The 20345-nt window shown below is 38.7% G+C and overlaps 1 protein-coding gene across 5 annotated transcripts in view; it reads right to left on the bottom strand.

Annotated features, from left to right (window-relative positions):
- Window positions 1-20345, bottom strand: part of TOX (thymocyte selection associated high mobility group box) — a 277437-nt gene that overhangs the window by 196983 nt on the left and 60109 nt on the right. Inside the window, exon 2 of one of the 5 annotated variants that reach the window (XM_043507821.1) lies at window positions 5783-5890. The exons of the other annotated variants lie outside the window; for them this stretch is intronic. The gene's annotated coding sequence lies outside the window, so the exon portion shown is untranslated. The remainder of the gene's footprint in view (window positions 1-5782; window positions 5891-20345) is intronic. 5 annotated transcript variants of the gene reach the window in all.

Below are 20345 nucleotides of genomic sequence, written 5' to 3'. Positions count from 1 at the left end.
ATTCCTATGCCTTCTGACTATTGTGTGTGTGGCTGGAGACAGTTTTCTGCAAAACTGGGTTTACAGGACAGCAAAACATTGGCCAACATTGTAATAAATGTATCTTCACAAGAGAACGTAGGAATAAGAAAAATTTTTAAGTGAAAGATAAAATATTCAAAATATGTGACAGAACTGCAGGCAGACCCTAAAAATCTTAGGATCTGTGATTTCACCTCCCCTCCCATATGAATAAATATATCCCTTCCCTTAAGGTTTTTTGTTTGTATTTGGAAGGATATTGTCTTTCAATGAAATTCTAGCAATCTTCACATGAAAATAGACTAAGCAACAGTTTCAGGCAACAGCAACAGTGATGTGTCTGTCAGGGTGAGGATAGATAATTTTTCATTATGATGTCACAGAGTGAAGGGTTCTTTAGGTTCTGCTATCATCCCAGCAAATGTCATTAAACAAGCTCAGAAATTACTTGATTTTTTTAAAAATTATTTCTGATCAAACTAAGCAAAATTACAACTCCTTAATGAGGTATACCCATGGCAAGAACCAAGTTTCAAATGCCAGCTACTTTTGTTTAAGTATTTTTTTCAATAAGGGTGATTAGAATTTTTAGTTAGTTTTACATTGGGAAAGGTGTTACGTCCATAACTCAAACTCGCTAGAGGGTTTTTGTGTAAGCTCTCCAAAAAGCTCAGGTTTGTGCAGAGACAAAAAATAAAGGCTTTAATCTGATAACGTGAATATTTCAGAAAGCTGTATGTGAAAATCAGAGAATTATTCTAGATGCTGTACTACATCCTTAAATAGAGAGGACATGACTAATTCCCATTATTATATAGACTGGTGACCAGATGGTTATTTACACTACAGCCCTTTTATACCACTTTGGCAGTGTAAGTGGGCCTTAAAGTGCATATAAATATAAGTTAATACCTATTTTAAACCCCTTTACAGTTGTTACATATAATGAATGATATAAAGAGGGCTTAATGTAAATGAGAATTAAACCATATATATATTTGGTTTTTTACAGATCATTTTTACAGAATATGTGTGTACATACTATATATATGTATTATATTCTGTAAAAATGATCTGTAAAAAGAGGTGTATTACTACAAAATACCAAAAAAGAAATGATCATAAACTCTTATGATATACGAGCTGCAGGATATTGTTATGCTGAATGGGCAGTGATATTATTATATTCAACCTAGCTATAACATCTTAAAATTGACTTTCATATGAAAATGCTCTTCTCTCTTTCAATTCATTTATGGTGATATGACAAATCTTACTGTCCATTGCATTTTTATACTTATAACAGCAGCCACAACATAAACTTTTAAATATAATATTCCATGGATACATTCAGAACTTGAGTCATCTCTTGTCCTTTAACAGGAATGAATAAATGAATACAATGCGTTTGCCCTAAAGTAACTTGACTTCATACATTCTGAAAAGTTTATTACTTTCAAGGAGCTATTATACCCACCTTGACAATAAGGAAGAAACCAAATCAAACACTTAATAAATTTCAGACATTTCGCTATGAGGCTTCAAATACACAACAGTCCTATTAAAAGATCAATAAGAGTGTACTAACAAAGGGTCAGCATTGTGTTCTTTGGTTTAAAAATGTGTTTATGCGGAATGTTTTAGACAATTCTCTGTGCTAGATAAGGGCAGCAGAATTTTCACCATGCGGTGCCCTTCAACAATAATGGATTTGTTTCTGTGGTTTTGGAGGAGAATGGAGTTTCCAAATATGCACTAACAACAAATAAAAACAAATGTTTAAGTGATATAGCCTTGGTTTATCCCCATTCAGGGAGGGAGGGAGGTTCTGTTCAACACTGGAAGAGGGCAGGTTCTGTTGGCTTCTGAGGCTATGTCTATACTACCACTTATGCCGGCAAAACTTACGTCACTCAGGGATGTGAATATTCCAACCCCCAAGCAACATAAGTTAAATTGGTATAAGCACCGGTGTGCACAGCACTATGTTGGCAGAAAAAGCTCTCTCCCGTCAGCATAGAGAGACTAGATATTACAGCGGTGCAACTGCATCAGTACAGGTGTGCTGCTTAAAGCTCTCTAGTGTAGACATGGCCTGACAAAGTTGGAGATTTTTAAATGGTCACTGATGCACCATAGAAGCATTAGCAGCCAGGACAGCCTGAGGGAAGTCTTGAATCAGCTCTTGCTACCCTGGCAACAACATGACCTCTCCAGCTACCACTGCTCATTTGGGGAGCAGCTTGGGACACTCAAGCAGAGTTGGATGTTCTGGGAACACATGCACTATAACTCCTTTCCTGTCACCAGGGGCCCTGAATCTTGGGCTATATTAGCATAAGAAAGTGTTACCCAAGACTTAATCGAGCCATATTGTTATTCAATTAATTATATACACTGTTTAACAAGTTTTAGTTCATGCAGGCCTTCCCACTTATTGTATTCCATGTCTGAAGCTCAGCCATCTTAGCATCTGAGAACTAGTCGCAGCCTCAAAAAAATGATACCACAGGTTACTACTCAACCCTCAACAAAGAAGAGGAGACAGTGGAAAATGCAGGTCAGAAATATAAAATACCATAGCATATCTTTATTAGAAAACTCTCCCAGAGTAGAACTTTGCAATGGTCTCTCATACATCCATCATTTTATAGTAAAACTCCAAACCAAAAAGTCTCACCCAGTCCAGAACCATTACCCAACCCCGATAATACAGGCAAGAAACGATGCCCAGTCCACAATCATCTTAAGATTGTTTTGATTTATGTTCCCACAGGTTATTTTTACGTTGTGGCTTAATAGCTTGTTTGAGAAGGGGAGTATTGGATTGTTTCAACAGTTTGTAGTAATGATTCCTCCACTCTTCACCGCAGACTCATGACATAGATACATCAGGACTGGATCGGTCACTTACACCAGTTTTACACGCGTGTGATTCCACTAGCTTTAATGGAGATACTCTGGAGCTATGCTGGGCTAAGTCTCACACATCTAGCATGACGCTCACTCATTTGCATTCTCATGCATCTAGCTGGGCTGCAGAGATGGGCCTGCAACAGACTCTCCTGGACTCTGGGGCTTCTTTGATGCCTCTCTGAAGGCAGCCGGGAGGTCTCTGTCCTTACCTTTTCTCTGATTCTCTTGCTGGATCTGAGTGGGGAAGGAGAAGGCAACAGTGGCAAACAGCAAGAGGCTGAACAATAGTCCCAGACACCCCTACCCAGCAGCTAGCTGCCCCGGGCTTCTTAACCTCCAGAACTGACCCACCTACCTATTGTTGAACCATCAGATGACCCAGAACCAACCCACTTGAACCTTGCACATCCACCAATATATCCCTGCACTCCCAGACACCCTCTTGTACCCATTCACCTACCCCAATCACGCTGCCAAGATTTGTGCAGTAACATATTTCTATCATTACATTTACAACCACTTCTGGGCCACTCTACACTGCCAGTGTGCTGTAAAAGGTCTTGGAATAAATGAGAATCTGACCCATAGTGTAATTTAATAATACATATTAGTTCACCTACACAATATTAAACAACAAGATGGCCAAAGACAGGAACCAGTTTGTGTATATGGGACTGATGCTCTTGCATAAATTACTTTTGTAAAGAAGAACGTGAAGAAGTTTACTAAACACAAGTAGCCTAATGACCACACAAACAGATTGAAAAACAGTTAATGTTAGTATGAATTTGGATTTCAATATTTGCTACGTATTGACCTGTTTGGGATGGTAAAGTAAGGTCTAATGTGATTTCTGACAGTAACCACAATTTTTGAGCTAGTTGTTACCATTTTTGGGAGCACACAGAAAAACAAACATGGATACCCTGCAAATATAGAGATCTATAAATCTAGGGGAATGGCATCCTAAGAGTGGAGCTGAAATTTGGTACAAAAGCTGCTATTATTAAAATGTCACAAGAAGATACTACAGAAAATAAAAGTCAAAATATTCCTTGATATATTATAGATCACTATTCCGACACTGAAAAACTTGCATATTTATAGCTGACAGATTGGCACATCTGCTCTAGATATCAAAAGGCTTTGAAAAGACTGTCATATTTAAACTGTATAGTAAAACTTCTGAAATGCATTAAAAAGAGCAATGTTCATAATTCTTAAGACTGTTGAAACATATATGTTCAGATGCTTTCTTGTCTGCTGGCACGAAAAAGAAGGTAGACCCTGTAACCTTGTTATAGTGTGAAGTCCTATGAGCCAAGAAAAAATTCAAACTGCATCAGTAAATTCAGTACATCACGGGTAGTATTTTTCCCAGGTGCATGCTTGAAATACGAGATACATGTTGCACCACTTAAACTACACATTATCCTTAACTCACTTTTAGATTTTTTTAAAATGATGTAATTGTGAAACAGGCTCTCTCTAAAATTATAAATGGCTGGAAATAGATGGTGAGGAATGGGTTTAAGTTTAAACAGCTAAGCCCTGGTTCGTGATTTTTTTTGTCAAAGCCTACGGTGAAGCCTATGGATCTATTACTTCGATAGGAAACCATATCTGTGATCAGTGATATTTCAGTATTTCAATGTAAGACCGGGGAAAAGCTTGGCAAATCTGACTGTTTTTATCTTTGAGTTTTGGTTTCATTTGAACTTGAAACTCTAAGAGAAATTTAAGGAGTGAACTGAAACCTTAAGAAATGGCTTCTTTAATTTTTTGCAAACCAACCCATCTGCACAGGTCTAGGTATGACATACTTTGTAACAAAGAGTTAGCAAAATTCCAGTTTGGGAATTACTACTTACCTGTGTAATAACTCCCTGTAGTTTCAGTTTAAAGTATTCTTCCTTTCCTGTCCTAAAACATTGTGTAGTATTGTTATTCACTATTACAAGTTGCTACATTTCACCCAAAGGATTGCTATACTTCTGTGATGGATGAAGTGATTCATGCTTTCATTATATGTGAATTGATTCATTCATTTCCAAAGAGTGAAACATGCTGGAACTTTCATTATAAGCCCCTGCTTTCACATGCTTGTAACTTCTGCAAAAATTTCTCATTTAGTCTGAAATTTTCCATGCTGTGTCTCAGCCCTGTCTCTGGAAAGTTTGAGAGACAATCACTTTAGCTGTTTGAGTCATATTAAGACTCTTTAGCTCACCAATAACTAAAAGAAAGGAAAAAAAATCTGTAAAATCTGCATGTAAATAATCTTTGAGGAGTGCTAGGTGTGGGTAAAAAATACAAGCATTAATTTAAAAAATATAAATGATTGAAAAAACACAGATAAACCTGCTGGATTTTATTATTTTTATTTTTCATTACTAACCATGGTAGTAAATGTAACCAACTTGGATATCTAAATATGAGTGAGTTAAAGATACTAGGAGAACCTTGTTTCAGAGGTCTGGCTGAGCTGGTGTTCCATGTTGTCCATGTTGAGAAGGGGGTAAAGTCCCTTTAAATCACACCCTGCTGCAATAGCAACTACATATTTCCAGAGACAAAGGAAAGCAGTCAAATAAGTCAGAAGATTTGGCCCCTGAAGTTTTGCATTCTCTGACTTTTTGTTAAAATATGTAACTTAAAAAAAAGAATCTAAAAATATAAATGATAGTTTTTAGCACTAGATTGATCGAGACTTAGTTTTAGTAACATGATCAAACACTCCCACACCCAGGGTCTACGACAAATCCACCAAATTCATATTTCTTTATCTTAATTTTGTAGTTAAAAACCATCTCTATTTGAAAACCTGAAGAGAAAGGCTACTTACTGTGTTAATCCACTACATAAACATGCCGAGTCAAAAAAAGTCTTCAGAAATATCCTCTGATGTAGCCAGAGACTGCCACATAGTTCTTTATAAATCAGTATGAATAACCTGAATTACACGAGATATAAAAGGATCAGGACAGTTCACGGAGAACTGATGTAACAGGTTCCCTGTGGCTAATACTACCTAGCAAGAAGGCAGGCTGTACCAGATGCATCTGCCTAGTGGTCTTGCAAGGTAGCTCCAGTAGAGTGCATGTAATAATCTAATTTGAAAGTCCAAAAGGAATGAATTATTGTGGTCAGGTTCTGCTATGAAAGAACAGATCACAAACACTCAGTCAGCCAGCTCACTCACATCCAAATCCCAATCGCAACCATCTCCTACTAAAAGTCCAGTGTATTCTCCATGGCATAGACAGGCCTGAGACTAACAGAAAGGGAAGGAAACAATCTGGAGATGCCAGAAGACATCATAGTTGATTTACCAAAGACTACCTAATAATCTTCACCAGAGAGGTGAAGGGGATGGATGATGAGTAGCAAGACTGCTAATGGCAAGACAAGTTTTCATCAGAAACTGCTATCTGAGGAACTTCAGCCTTACCAACAACCTCAATCAGTGATTCTCTGAAGCAACATTCATTTACAGGAAGCACAAAAATTATCAGCATAAATCTATGCATCTATAACCACTAATTTCTGCAACATACCAATAAACACTTTGTAAAAGTAGGTCATTTAAAGATAATTAGACACTATTGATTTTGTATTAGAAGCCAGTAATGTAAATGTCCCAATTATGTCTTTAGAATAATATTTTGAAAAGCAAATCAGCTGACATTACAAATAAAGGAAGTTAATTTAATACTCATGTTCACCCAAATGATCCATAACTATGACTTGGAACAGTGATTCTTATTCATATAATTTGTTTAATTAATGAGTTACTGATATTTGTTCTATCTGTTTAATTTGATTGTACTCCATTATATATAAATGTTGACATTTTTAATATGCAGATGTGAATCTTAACATCCCACGCTACAATTAAAAACATAAAAGACCATTCTGCTTTCTATAATCAAACTGAACTCCAATTTATTTATTCACATTTGTTCATTTTACCTACGCTAGGCTCTAAGGCCTGGATCCACAAAAGAACTTAGGTGTTGCAATGTTTAGAGTCGTGGCACCTAATTTTTAAGCACCTAGAAAATCACAGGAAATACTGCAATACAGAATTCTTGGCTACCAAGTCATTCTGACTCTCTCTTTCTTTCCTTCTGGCCCAATGATGATTTAAGTGGGACACTCATTGGGGGGGAAGAGTGGGAGAAGAAGAGAGAAAAAGAGAGAATGACACTGTAGCCCAATGGTTACAAGGCACCCATTTGGGAATTGGAAGACCCAGGGTCCAGTCTCCTTGCTCCAATCACTCTTTTGTTGATTTCCACAGTAGAACAGTTTCAACAGGAGAAATGTAGGGAGCCCCACCCACATTAGACTATCCCATAGCTCAGTGCTTAGAGTACACTCCAGAGAGGTGGGAGACCACTGTTCAAATCCTTTCCCCCCACTCTGAGAAGGGGGAATTGAACATGGGTCTCCTAGGTTCCAGGTAACTGTGCTAACCACTGGATTAGTTACAGGGTGAAAAGCACCACCTTATTCAACCAGATTTTGAATTGGACCTATCCTGGTAGACAACCTCTGAGTACACCTACTAGATCAGGCCCTGCAGGTCACTTAGGTGGCCAAATGCCTATTCCTCTGGTTTGTGAATAGCTCTGGGGCCTAGGGCAGGAGAGAGGAGACCTGATGCCTAGAGGGCAGCAGCAGTGCACATGTGAAGAGGCAGAAACTTGGGTGCCAAGGGAACTTTTACCCTGAAAACATAGGCACTGAGTGAATTCAGGATTCAGAAGGAGTTTTGTAGACCACCGGCGAGCCAAACCTGGGATTTAGGTGCCTAACTCTCATATTTAGGAGCCTAAGTCTGGGGTTTAGGAGTCTAAGTACTTTTGTGGATCTGGTAATTAGTACATTACAAAGCATATTAATATTTGTTTTCACTGTTGTAGCCTCTAGAGGCTCAATCAGATTGGGGCTCCATTATGCCAAATTCTGTAAGAGCACACAGGAAGAGTAAATCCCTGTCCTGTCCTGAAGATCTGCAGTTTAAATGAACACTACGTGCAACAAATTAGTGTAACAAATTAACACCAGGGCTGAGGGAGGGTGAAGGACGGTGACAAAACCCCCTGCTTATGTAGACTAGCTATGTTCACAACTTGCAGGTTTCAGTTTATTTTTAAAGCTATACATAACCAAAAATATTAATGATGTCAATAATATAAAACAAACACGAAGATCACCAACAAAAGCCTCAGAGTACAGGTAGGTATTTTTGTATGTACTGAAGGTCACCAAATCCAGGATCTGGTGAACTCTGAGAAGGGAAGGGAATTCTATAGTCAGAGTCAGACATGATTGTGTAGGTTCCTTAACAGAACCATTCAAAAGAAGAGCAAACTTTCTTTTTCAGTTGATAGCAACAGCTCAGAAGGACAGATTACTATCTAAAGGTTAGATCTCCAATGTTTCTACAGCTTTATAAATGATACAGTTGAGAAATGGCACGCTTACATAACTATAATGCCTTTCGCTTTTTCAATAATATAGAAAGCAAATGGAACATCCTAGTTATGAACTTCCTGTGGACAACTGCATAAGCAACACTTCGATAAAAATGTGAAATAAAATTATTACTTTCAGCTATATTCTACCCTTATTTCCATTTTGGAAAAATCAAAGGAATAATAGGCTCTTTTTTTGTACATTGGACAGTAACTTTGCTAACAGAATCACCCATTTTTTTCCCCTAGCACAGTTACATAATCCATGAGCTTATACATAAAAAATGTGTTCTCGAAGTCATTTCTTGTGGCTAGTTCCCAAGGTTGGGCCATAAAACTATATATATTAATATATATAAAACTACTTGTTTTTTTACTGGGCCTCTTCTGCAATAAGCTCGCCCACGCTTTGGGAAGAATATTATTGTATTGGTGTAAGAATGACAATTTGACCACACTAAACTATATGTCCTAAAGAAATACATATCATAGTTAATGATTTTCCTGGTGATCGCTTATATTCAATATGCTATGAAAATAGTATCTTAGCAAATCTTGAACTTTATAAAGATGTAAGGTTCTGAATTAAAGCTTTGGAGAACATACTTTTTTTCTTATCAGCATACAAATAGATAATAGCTTGTTTTTGGCAGGGATTCTTTAGAGCTAAAGTACTTTCCCCCTCAGGGTATCATGCTGTCATTTGTTTTTATTTTCAAAATGAAAACAAATGGCATTGTAACTCCTAAGGGTGAAAAAGACTTCAGTCTGTTTTTTTCTCTGTACTCTCATCTATTCATTTTGAGTTAGATGGAATATAGATACAGTTTTTTCCCCTTTGGCTTCTATTGCTACAAAACGTATTCACTAGCTTGTACAGTAATTAACAGCTCTTGACTGGAAAACTGCCAACATGTACAACGTGACACTCATCCTTTGAACACTAACAACGTGCATAAGTAATTTATGTTGGATTAAATATCCCTAACAGGGACCCTTAAGTAACCCAATCACTTTAAACAGGCTCCACATGTATGCTCCTGTGCAGTGAAAATGTCAGACAGTGATAACCCACTAATAGCACAATTCTAACTATATTCCAGCCATTAGCATTATATGACATCAATCCTCATTAAACCTGGCAAGGAATAAGATATTAATGTTTCCCAATTTTACAGCCAAGGTGGAAGAGAAATGGAGAGAATGTAGACAGGTGCTGTCTCCCAAAAAGGATTAACATTTTTTTAAAACATGGTTGCAATTTTCTGTTAGTACCTTTGTTTGCATTGAAAGAGAGACAACAAAGAGGTAAGGGCTACAAGGACCTCAATGGAATCCAGCCAAGAGTGAAAGAAAAGACTGGTATTTCAGCCATTGTACTCCCTGCTAAAGCACTGTGCCAACTCATCTTCCAGCCCATTATATGAAATTTAATTTAACCTGCTATGCAATTAATTCAGATGTTCAGCCTATTTTTCTCATGGCAGAATCCCTCACACAATGCCTTATTTAAATATTAATCAGTCCTCTTTCAATTAGGACTAATTTGCTTCACAGGGTTTCTCTCATCTTCTGATTGAAGGAAAATGGAGGTAACTTGCAACGTTTGAGGATAATTAACATGGTATTTTTATAATACTGATACATCAAATGGGACCTTAATGAACCCCGCTGATTCCATTTAGTAAAGCATGCCTCAAAGTTATAATCAAGACGAAAGCCATTGCCATCTGTTTAAAATACTAAGGAGCACAATTTAAACACAGAACAGTTATTTCTCTAAACTGTCTATTGTAGGGTCTACAAAAGTCATTTTTTCATACAAACTAATTGCACAGCATTTAAATTGGAACCTTTTATTACATATATCCAAACAATGGTATCCAAAAATTCAGAGGCCCTCCTTAATTAAATGTTGACAACCATAGAGCTAAGTAATGTTTGTTAACATTAATTTTTAAAACACGCTGTGCAGTTGTTGCAAAGGCAATACAAGCAAATTTTACCACATTTTAATGAACATAATATTTAATGTACTTTTGCATAACGCACGGAGAACATATTTTTAATAAAATCTATTCCCAGCCTTTATAAAATAAAGACATATGCTGTTCATTTGTTAGTTACTAAGAAAGGCAAACAAGTTAACATTTACACATGACCAATTGCTCACAAAATGTTCCATCTGCTGCAAAAAAGGTCGAAGTTCATCTTTCTTATGTTTAGAATTTCTCTAGTGTTCCTAGGTAACTGTAGTCAAAACCCATGTGACAGAGATATCAGACCCTGACTTCATTATGAAAAAAAAAGTATTTCATGTGAAACAATAGCAATGATCAAAACATTTACCTCAAATGTTTTATAATACCATATGTTTAAAAGTTAGTGCATAAATGTTGAACTATACAAATTACTAACTTTTTATAAAGGTCCTAATGCAATCATATATCTGATTGATTAAAACTCTGGTATTTTACCTTGTTTTCTTGTTTAAATCTACTCTCCTTAATATGTGACTACAAGAAAGGAAATGGCATCACTTTGTAAAATGTCAAGAATTTACTTTAAAAGAAAATGCTATTGAAAGCAAAAAATAATTGTTTGCAAATACTTTGCAACCTAGCTTTTTTTAATTACAAAGTAGCTAACCGGCAGCTCCACCCTCATAGCAGGTTAAATTACAATGGTGCAGAGGGGATTTACAGCAGCCTGAAAAAGGGAAGTGGACATTCTACTGTTGTAGGGGAATCTCCTGGAGGGATAAACTGGTGTAGCCAGCTCTACAGCCACCCAATCCCTTCCTGTGCATGGGGCCCTTCTGGGGTAGTTTGGAAGAGCTGTTCTCCACCATTCCCTGGCAAACAGAACAGCATAGGGGATCACTTCAGCCAGTGTTAACTGCAAATAAAGAACTTGCATCATGGTCAGGGAATCAGGATTAACCCCAGATAATTATCTGATGGGGAAACAGAGAAACAGATTTTAAGCAATCTACCCAAGGCTACATATACTTTGGCAGAGCTGGGACTAGACCTCAGGAGTTTCTGGCTCTCCATCATACTGAATTCTGCAAATTTATTTATTTATTGAAGGCAAAACTCTCATTTGGATTTTACAACCAGAACTTTGTTGCTGCTAGAAATGTTGGAGACACTATTTGAATTCAGCTTATGAACATGAGAAGAGGCATAGAGTTAAGTGGAATATATGCCTGGCATGAACATAATAAGCCACTAACGCACAAATATCAGTATCAGGAGGGTAGTCAGTTTCTTTGCAAAATGTAGGCAGGAATATTCTGCTCACTGTTGCTACTTGCACATCTAGGGCCTAATTTTAGGAAGTGCTAAGTATCTGCAGTTCCCATTGCCTTCAAGTAGGGTTGTGAGTGATCAGTACTCCAGGCTGTTAGAGAACTACTTACCTTGTCTGTAAAGCTAAGCCTGTGCACCACTTTGACAATCAGTGGGGATATGTCTTTGATGGGTTAGTCAAGAACTATTCCAGTTCTTTGAAATGTTATGAAATTCCTACCTGCCTCCACTCTGAATTGGGTTCAACTTGTGTAACCAGCCTTTTATCCAGGTGCCTTTTACTTTAAGACATGTTGGTGACTGAACGGTCTGCTCTTGATTTGAATGACACACAGCTGAATGTCATCATTATGCTATTAGCATTTTAATCCATGCATCCTGATTCCTCTGATCTGATGTAGATGTTTACAAAGGAAGGGAAAAAAGACTAACAATTTGGAACTCCATATGTGAGAGTTCTTCTGGTGGAAGAACGTTTGCCTACCACAATGCTTTAGATGTGTCTGAAGGGGAGAAGTAGAACCAGCTTGCTGTCTGACACCTACTACATGGTGCAGGCAGGTCACTACCACCTGGTGGTCAAGTATTTCAAAGCCTACTGACAGATCTATAAGTATAAACATGGAGATCAACCCCTCTGGCCATGAAGGGGTCTGCAACTTGTACAGCCAGCACCATGTCAATTATGTAGCCAGATCTGGTGGAAACTATGGTCACCCATGATTTGTTCTCCATGACTTTTCACAGGAGGGCTATATTGGAAACAAGATGATAGGGTTTTGCAATCGGTGGCTTTTTGAGTAACAAAAAGCGGCTGTACTTTTTAATTTTTATATATTTTTTTGCATGCTTCAGGACAACTTCTAAATTCACTTTTCAGAGTGAGTTGCTGATATTTGATCAATGTTGTTTGCAGCTTTCAACACTCAGAAGGGACTTGAATTCATCTCAGATGTGGTAGCATGAACAGCCCTGAATACTTTCAGAGTAGATGATCACAATGGTCCCTTCTGACCTTAAAATTTATGAAACTATGTATGTGATAGTTCCAGTGGTCTCTATTTCATAGATTCTTTGGCAGAGGACAAGGATCTCTTGGTTTCCTTCAGAGAGCTAACATAGGCTTGTAGGAGTTTCTTGTACTGTTGGTAGCTCTTGTGTTACTTGATTTGCTGTTCCCCGCCTTCATCTGGCACAACTCATCCATACTCTATGGAGGTGTGCGGCAGGAGGTGGTGACTGGGGGGCCAGTATCGTGAAAAGTAAGGACTTGTAATGTTGAATTGGATTGTCCAAAAACTGAGTCTGTGGTTGGGGTGATGTTTACTGTCACTGCCAGGCATTTTGAACACTTACTAGGGTCCATGAGACCTTCATGCTGGTAGATCCATTTTCCAGAGGGGAGGATGGGAAACTCTGACTTTTTAAGAAATGATAATAAGAGTAGATGCTACACCCTTGAACTCTATACCTAGGCTGGATGTGTCCAGATGAGTGACTGGATCCAGAGAAGACCTGAGAGGACACCATGGTTTTCACATAATATAAAACATCCTGAGCCCACATGTCAAATTCATTATTCACATAACTTTTGAAATCTCCCAGGATGATGGCTTTTGCATTTCCAGTCTCAGACTCAACAGCAATTCCATAAACTCCATCTGAAGCCTGTGAGAGCAACTGGGTGGCTTTTACACCAATAGGATTCTCATGTTTGGTCTCCACTTTCATTTGTTAGCTGAGACCCCTTGAATGAGCATATCTACCTAGTTAGTTTAACCATTATGGCTTTTTCCTTAGAAAAACTATAACTGGATGTGCTGAAAGAGGTACGTTGATAAGAAAAGTATGCCACAGGGAAAAGCCCCCTGTAAGTAAACTGCTGCTAGTTAAGAGTGAAGTGTGGATGACTTTTAAAGGAATTTAAACTGTATCTCTTTCTGTGACCTGCTGCCAAAACATGAATTGGAATATTTTTTAAAGGAATAATATTGCAGATTTAACTAAAAAAAGAACTAACTGTAACCTTAATTCGTATCTAATTTCAGTCAGCTCTGTTGATATAATCTGTTTCCTGAAAGGCTAGTACTACTGCTCTTTCAAACAAAATTTAAAATTTGAATAAATTAGTAATGATAGGTTTTTATAAATATAAGTTATTTTCTTCCAGAAGGGTTCCAAACTATTTTACAGACTGTATATAGCCCAATCCTGAAGACTTTACTCCTATCTTTTTCAGGTAAAACTCCCAATTTAGTCAATTGGAGTTTTTATTTCATAAGGATGTCAGGATAATGTACTGGTCTTTTATTATTATTATTATTATTATTTTATTATTAATGTAATATGCATAACATTACTGAAAACAATTTAGTACAGGAAGTGATTAATACTTTATTCAGTTAAAACTACTAAGGAGAATTTCAGGTAGGTAGCATATAATTAGCCAAATTAGAATTTGATTATGATGATCAGAGTTAATACCCATAGGGACTGATTCTGGCACAGATGGAGGCTGAAACCACCTCTGATGTAACTCAGAACAACTAAAAGACTGCTCTAAATTATGCCAGCTAGACAAGTGCTCTAAAGATCACTCTGCTGGGCAAGGATTCCTGAACCACATCCTGTCCAAAGGTTTCAGAGTAGCAGCCGTGCTAGTCTGTATTCGCAAAAAGAAAAGGAGTAACTTGTGGCACCTTAGAGACTAACAAATTTATTTGAGCATTACTTCACCCCGGTAGTCACACCTCCAGCAAACCTCCAGAATACTCCTATACCTAAGGACCAGGGACAGTGGGTGGCACTGAACCAGCTTTTTGCCACCAGGGGATACTCATGATAGTTCTTTAAGGGCAGCTCTCCGTCTTCTTTGTCCTAGGGCACAAGGTCCAGCCCAATATACATTGTTATACTTTTTAGATGTCCTTTAAAGAAAGGTTGTAGATACAGTTGCTCTTTGTTGAGGCATCAGTAGTTTCACTCTTAGACTCGTGTGATTTTCTCAGCCACCAGCAGAACTCTACCTCAGAACTTTACCAGCAGAACTCTACCACATTATAGGTCTATCCCAAACAGCAAGGCAAATCAAGTAAAGGGTCCAACTCTACATTTAACTCAAGTCAGCTGTGCCTAGGTATAGTTGAGATCTGAAATTACTATGTGAATGATTCATGCCACAATATTTAACTTTTGTACTAAAAACATTGTTGGTAACCATTATCTTTTCTTTTCTCTGTTTCCAAAGTCCATGTAATTGTTTATATGTGACTTTTCCCCCTAAACCCACATTTCACTTCTAGGTTCCATGACCCTATTGCTAACCCAGTTGTACTAATGAACAACCCCTTAGATAGCAAACAAGTCACACATATAGTATAAGAAAATAAAACCAGTTAAATTAACAGATTTCATTTTCAAACTTCCAAGGGATTATAAACAACTGTGAGTAAAAACTAAGAAAAAATATCAAGACACTCATGCTTCAGAAAACAAAAATTCTTTAATTTACACACAGCTATCAAGAAAGATGGATCGGGTCACAGCCACTCACTGTGTGCAGCAAAACAACTCATGCCAAAACTGTGAATAATTAACAGATTTGAAAATTTAAGTAGCTTATGGCCAATCACACACATTTGGCAGAGGTGAAAGTTGTTTGTGTTAACTTACAACTATAGTCTCTTGCAAATACACAATTGCCCACCTGTCCCACTTTTCCTAGAAAAGTTTGCTTTTAAGTGTATCTTCCCAGAAACAGAAAGGCAATTCTGAACCACCAGAAGAGACAACAGAACTATCTTCATTCCATATGCAAGTGTCAGAGGGTTTTTTTCACCCAAATGAAATCTATATTGTTGCCAGAAGCCACCACATTTGAAGGGGATCAGGAGGCCTAATTCTTCCCATGCAGATGAGAAAAGCCACCTTTTTTGAGAGAGTTACAGAATTTAATTGATTAAGTAGATTCATAGATACTAAGGTCAGAAGGGACCATTCTGATCATCTAGTCCGACCTCCTGCACAGCGCAGGCCACAGAATCTCACCCACCCACTCCTATGAAAAACCTCACCCATGTCTGAGCTATTGAAGTCCTTAAATCATGGTTCAAAGACTTCAAGGAGCAGAGAAGCCTCCCTCAAGTCAACCATGCTACAGAGAAAGGTGAAAAACCTCCAGGGCCTCTCCAATCTGCCCTGGAGGAAAATTCCTTCCCGACCCCAAATATGGCAATCAGCTAAACCCTGAGCATATGGGCAAGATTCACCAGCCAGATACCCAGGAAAGAATTTTCTATAGTAACTCAGATCCCATCCATCTAATATCCCATCTCAGGGGATTTGGCCTATTTACCCTGAATATTTAAAGATCAATTACTTACCAAAATCCCATTATCCCATCATATCATCTCCTCCATAAACTTATCGAGTAGAATCTTAAAGCCAGATAGATCTTTTGCCCCCACTGCTTCCCTTGGAAGGCTATTCCAAAACTTCACTCCTCTGATGGTTAAAAACCTTTGTCTGATTTCAAGTCTAAACTTCCTGGTGGCCAGTTTATACCCATTTGTTCTTGTGTCCACATTGGTGCTGAGCTTAAATAATTCCTCTCCCTCTCCTATATTGATCCCTCTGATATATTTATAGAGAGCAATCATATCTCCCCTCAACCTTCTTTTAGTTAGGCTAAACAAGCCAAGCTCCTTAAGTCTCCTTTCATAAGACAAGTTTTCCATTCCTCGGATCATCCTAGTAGCCCTTCTCTGTACCTGCTCCAGTTTGAATTCATCCTTTTTAAACATGGGAGACCAGAACTGCACACAGTATTCTAGGTCAGGTCTCACCAGTGCCTTGTATAACGGTACTAAAACCTCCTTATCCCTACTGGAAATGCCTCTCCTGATGCATCCCAAAACCGCATTAGCTTTTTTCACATTCATATCACATTGGCAGCTCATAGTCATCCTATGATCAATCAATACCCCAAGGTCCTTCTCCTCTTCCGTTACTTCTAATTGATGCGTCCCCAACTTATAGCTAAAATTCTTGTTATTAATCCCTAAATGCATAACCTTACACTTCTCACTATTAAATTTCATCCTATTACTATTACTCCAGTTTACAAGGTCATCCAGATCCTCCTGTATAATATCCCAATCCTTCTCCGAATTGGCAATACCTCCCAGCTTTGTATCATCTGCAAACTTTATTAGCACACTCCCACTTTTTGTGCCAAGGTCAGTAATAAAAAGATTAAATAAGATTGGTCCCAAAACCGATCCCTGAGGAACTCCACTGGTAACCTCCCTCCAACCTGACAGTTCGCCTTTCAGTAGGACCCGTTGCAGTCTCCCCTTTAACCAATTCCTTATCCACCTTTTGATGTTCATATTGATCCCCATCTTCTCCAATTTAACGAATAATTCCCCATGTGGCACGGTATCAAATGCCTTACTGAAATCTAGGTAAATTAGATCCACTGCATTTCCTTTATCTAAAAAATCTGTTACTTTTTCAAAAAAGGAGATTAGGTTGGTTTGGCACGATCTACCTTTTGTAAAACCATGTTGTATTTTGTCCCATTTACCATTGACTTCAAAGTCCTTAACTAATTTCTCCTTCAAAATTTTTTCCAGGACCTTGCATACTACAGATGTCAAACTAACTGGCCTGTAGTTACCTGGATCACTTTTTTTCCTTTCTTAAAAATAGGAACTATATTAGCAATTCTCCAATCATTCGGTACTATTCCTGAGTTTACAGATTCATTAAAAATTCTTGCTAATGGGCTTGCAATTTCAGGTGCCACTTCCTTTAATATTCTTGGATGAAGATTATCTGGGCCCCCCGATTTAGTCCCATTAAGCTGTTTTAGTTTCGCTTCTACCTCTGATATGGTAATATCTACCTCTATATCCTCCTTCCCATTTGTCATGCTACCATTATCCCCAAGATCCTCTTTAGCCTTATTAAAGACTGAGGCAAAGTATTTGTTTAGATATTGGGCCATGCCTAGATTATCTTTAACCTCCACTCCATCCTCAGTGTTAAGCGGCCCCACTTCTTCCTTTTTAGTTTTCTTCTTATTTATATGGCTATAGAACCTTTTACTATTGGTTTTAATTCCCTTTGCAAGGTCCAACTCTACTCGACTTTTAGCCTGTCTCACTTGATCCCTACATGTTCTGACCTCAATTAGGTAGCTTTCCTTGCTGATCCCTCCCATCTTCCACTCCCTGTATGCTTTCTGCTTCTTCTTAATCACCTCTCTAAGATGCTTGCTCATCCAGCTTGGTCTACAACTCCTTCCTATGAATTTTTTCCCCTTTCTTGGGATACAGGCTTCCGATAGCTTCTGCAGCTTTGATTTAAAGTAATCCCAGGCCTCCTCTACCTTTAGATCCATAAGTTCTTCAGTCCAATCCACTTCCCTAACTAATTTCCTTAATTTTTGAAAGCCAGCCCTTTTGAAATCAAAAACCCTAGTTGCAGATTTATTTTTGTTAATCCTTCCGTTTAGTTTGAACTGAATTAGCTCATGATCACTTGAGCCAAGATTGTCCCCTACAACCATTTCTTCTATGAGGTCCTCGCTACTCACCAAAATTAAATCTAAAATGGCATCCCCTCTAGTCGGTTCAGCAACTACTTGATGAAGGAATCCATCAGCTATCGCATCTAGGAAAATATGAGCCCTATTATTATTACTAGCACTGGTCCTCCAGTCTATATCTGGGAAGTTAAAGTCTCCCATGATCACGCAGTTTCCATTAGTATTTACTTTATTAAAGACATTAAAAAGGGCTCTATCCATATCCAAATTAGATCCCGGAGGTCTATAGCACACCCCAAGCACTATCGTAGGAGAGGCTTTACTAGTTTTCTTCCCCAATGTAATTTTTGCCCAGACAGACTCTGTCTTATCCATTGCATCGCTTCTTATTTCTTTACATTCTACCTCATCATTGATATACAATGCTACTCCACCCCCTTTACCTTTGTTTCTGTCTTTCCTAAAGAGCACATACCCTTCAATACCTGTAGTCCAGTCATGACTAGTATTCCACCATGTTTCTGTTATCCCTATAATATCTGGTTTCACTTCCTGCACCAGTAGCTCTAGTTCCTCCATTTTGTTACCTAGACTCCTCGCATTGGTGTACAAACATCTTAATTTTTGCTGTTTGGCCTCGCTCACATTTTGTACCCTATTAGGCACAGTCATTCTACATCCAGTATAACCTATTAGACTAGTATCCACACCGCCCTCACTCCTTATATACATTCTCCTACCCACGGCTGTATCCATTCTTACTTCATCTTCTTCCCTCTCAATGCTAAAATCTGGCGTGGAGATTTCCTGGACATCTCCCATCCATCTCCCCCTAATTCCTAGTTTAAAGCTCTCTTTATCAGTTGTGCCAGCCTCGATCCTAGAAGTCTATTTCCTTCCCTACTCAGATGAAGTCCATCCCGAGAGAACTGTCCTCTGTCAGTGGCCATACATCCCAAAGCCCTCCTTATAGCACCACTACCTAAGCCATCTGTTGACAGTCATAATCTTGTCAGACCTTTGTTGCCCTTCTCTAGGAACAGGAAGGATCCCGCTAAAGATCACCTGAGCCTCAATTTCCTTAAGCGTCTTCCCCAGCCTAGCATAGTCTCCCTTAATACTTTCCAGCGAGAATCTAGCCGTATCATTTGTTCCCACATGAAGGATAATTAGGGGATTCTTTCCCGCTCCCTTTAGGATCCTTTTCAACCTCAGGTCTACATCCCGTATCTTAGCACCCGGAAGACAGCACACCCTTCTATTCTCAGGATCAGCTCTAGTTACAGGCCTGTCTATTCTTCTCAATAAAGAGTCCCCGATCACATAGACCTGCCTTTTCCTGGTGACAGTGCTATTCTCCAGTCTCTCCCCTGTTCCCTGTGGCTGCAAGTTCTTTCCATTCCTATTTTCCCTTACAATCTTCTTCAACCCATCCTGTATCCTCCTGGGGCTCATATTTGGTGTAGTCTCCCTTTACTCTTCTGCTTTTTCTATAGGGCTAGCCTCTCTTCTCTTCTTCCTTACCCTTCCACCTTCAACAAGTACCTGCTGAGCCCCTTCTTCATTTTCCAACTCTGCAAACCTGTTCCTAAGCTCTATTTCTCCTTCACTAGCCCGTCTTTTTCTCTGCCTGGTTCTTTGAGTCACATGTTTCCACTGACCACTTTCCTCATCCAGTCTCTCCTCAAAATTCCCCAGCCCTGGTTCCATCTGTGAGTCTGAGCTTTTCCCTTCAGATACCTCATATCTTTGCTCCATCATCTGCTCAAACCCCTTCCTAAACTCAACCAGACTTTCCACCTGCATCTCCAAACCTCGGATCTTTTCCTCCATCAGCTCTATCAGACGGCATTTCATGAAGAAAAAACTCTTACCGGTTCCCCCCTCCAGGATCATGTACATACCACAGCTTCCACATCCAGTCATCCTCAATGCGTCTTTCACTGCAGAAGTCACTCCCACAGCTGCCTCTGTATCTGTCATCACCTTCCCACCTAAATCCTGTTCATCTGGGAAACACAAGCCACACCAAAAAGACCACCCCCCCCAGCAAAAGCA

Source organism: Dermochelys coriacea, chromosome 2, assembly GCF_009764565.3.
Source record: "Dermochelys coriacea isolate rDerCor1 chromosome 2, rDerCor1.pri.v4, whole genome shotgun sequence".
In the NCBI taxonomy this organism is placed as follows: Eukaryota; Metazoa; Chordata; order Testudines; family Dermochelyidae; genus Dermochelys; species Dermochelys coriacea.
The sequence above is the reverse complement of the archived record's forward strand: the minus strand, read 5'-3'. Positions and strand labels throughout refer to the sequence as shown.